Below are 2,348 nucleotides of genomic sequence, written 5' to 3' on the forward strand. Positions count from 1 at the left end.
GTCTGCTCTCACTCACACCCCTTGCGGTGTTTTCCGGGATCGTGCCTCTGCCTCTCCACTCGGGATCCACGCAGCAGCAGCAGATATGGCTGATCATCACCGGACGGGACGGCGCTGCGTCTGAGCGAAAGTTGACCCAAATAATGATCCAWTACAGGCTAACAAGGCGCTCTGTCGGCCGACGGGACACGTCGACACACCGAGCGACTCTGGGATAAGAAATATCCGACTGTGGGGGAGCGGGTACTATCGTGTTTTTATTTTATTTTTATTTTTTAACACGGGGAAGTAGTTGGAGGAACTTGTCGCAGTGGCTTCATCCCACCGGATTACCGCACGAGAGGAACAATAGTCTCCTACAGGATCACCAGCAGGTCGGTGAGCTTCTGTTCATCACGGTGGGCCTATTTTCACCCCCACGGCGCACCTGAAACWAACCGTTTAAGACGTGGCAGGTGTTAATTTGAACACAAATGATCTGAACACGGGTCGAGGGAGGAAATCTTTGCGGCTCAAATGAAGCGAGACCGAAAGCGCAACGCAGCTCTAATGATTTCTCTCAAACACAACACCAGGTTCGCCGCAGTTTGGAGTTTCTGAACCGGTCTGGGTGGCTGAGCTGAGAGTAACTTTTTTTTTTCTTCCTTCCCAACACCAGGTTCGCCGCAGTTTGGAGTTTCTGAACCGGTCTGGGTGGCTGAGCTGAGAGTAACTTTTTTTTTTCTTCCTTCCCCTGCCTGGTTCTCCTCCTCCCGGACGTGTGCGTCAGGAAATCACGGGGAGTGAGGGACTGACCGAAAGCTCCAAAAGGCCCCGAGAAGGTAGAGGAATCTCAGGGAGTCAGGGTGCTGGAGGTGCAGGGAGATGCAGTTTTTCATGTCTCACAGCGCTTCTTCTTCTTCTTCTTCTTCTTCTTCTTCTCCTCTGCGTGTTGGGGAGGATCATTTAACGCTAAAGTATTTATGCGCACCTCACTGCGGGGATGTCCAGATTGGAAATCAAGCGCGTGCAAAAATAAACTCTAAAATCCGCCCTCGTGATGCACCAGAGCAGACAAACATGATCAAGAATGTAAAGATACTATAACTGAGGTACAACTTATTTAAAGTCCTGAAAGGCTTAAACTGATTTGACGTTTTACATTGTTTTTAGCCTGTCTGTTAGCATAATATCTACTGGACCACAAGGCCATCCTTAGTGAAACTTGGTGAAATAAATCACTTCATGTCTATCTACAGCTGATTACTCTTTGAGTCTGTCAGATTCAAGATGGCTGCTACAGCCAGCTGATAGTGAAAATCACAAACATGGCTGTAATTCAGTCAGTGTTGCAGATGTTCAGCTAAAATTTGGTGTGACCTTAGCTGAGACTAATCCAAAATATATGTTGTGAGCACTGATAGATTGTGCCAGACTTTTCTTTAAAATTTTGCTGTGAACCATATGCAGTCAGCACTTGTCTGTTAGTAAAATATTTTTGGAACCACTACGCAAATTTTATTGAAACCTTCAGGAAASAATCACTGGATRTGCCTCTACAGCTGATTAAGTTTCCGAGSTAATCCAATCTAGGACGGCCGACACAGCCAACTGAYATTAGAAAACATAAAAATKGCTTTAATTCAGTMMTTTCAACAGATATTGAGTGGGTCTTTGGTGTGCTTGTAGCAGAAAGTGATTTCCATAACATACTTTGAGTACATATAGATCACCCAAGATTTTTGTTTAAAACTTTGGCACATAAACAGCATACTGTATGCTTTCCTTCAAGGAAAACTAAGTATATACATAGTGAGAAATTCTGTCTACTTAAGGTTGTTTCGCTTGTTTCCCCTCTATTGTTCTTATGGTTGTTTTTTTTTTTTTTTTTTTTTTTTTTTTTTAAGTTTCTTTCCATGACTTCTTCTCACTGTCATCCTGGATGATGAAGTCGTGATGAGGAGAAGTCGCCTATTTGAAGAATGGACTATTGTTAGGTTTGATCTGGTTCTGTGTGCATTCGTGTGTGGGATTCTGAAGTTGGGTAGATTTGTGCATTACTCATGCATCCCCAGGCTGCTGCTGCGTGTAAAAAGAAGGGTTTTGGAGTGGCTTCTTTTTGCCTCCGCTGTGCCACATCGCATGTTATGTGCAGGCACGAGAAAGAGAGAGAGAGGTGTATATATATATATATATATATGCTGGGTGAAGAACTGAAGGTTTCAGGACTGAGAAACGAATGCAACCTTTAATTGAAAAATGGAAAAACATCCTTGAAAGCAAATGATGCAAGGTCTGTTGGTGCAGCTGTAATGTCACTAGTTCTTTGTGTGTGTGTGTGTGTGTGTGTGTGTGTGTGTGTGTGTGTG

The 2,348-nt window shown here is 44.1% G+C and overlaps 1 protein-coding gene across 5 annotated transcripts in view; it reads left to right on the forward strand.

Annotated features, from left to right (window-relative positions):
- LOC106536304 (cyclin-dependent kinase 17) overlaps positions 1-2,348 on the forward strand; it is a gene marked incomplete in the record, with an annotated part of 33,085 nt that continues 30,737 nt past the window's right edge. For 2 of the 5 annotated variants that reach the window (XM_014033512.1, XM_014033516.1), the window contains 1 exon segment: positions 1-374. 5 annotated transcript variants of the gene reach the window in all.

This window comes from Austrofundulus limnaeus, unplaced genomic scaffold (genome assembly GCF_001266775.1).
Source record: "Austrofundulus limnaeus strain Quisiro unplaced genomic scaffold, Austrofundulus_limnaeus-1.0 Scaffold1761, whole genome shotgun sequence".
NCBI lineage: Eukaryota > Metazoa > Chordata > Actinopteri > Cyprinodontiformes > Rivulidae > Austrofundulus > Austrofundulus limnaeus.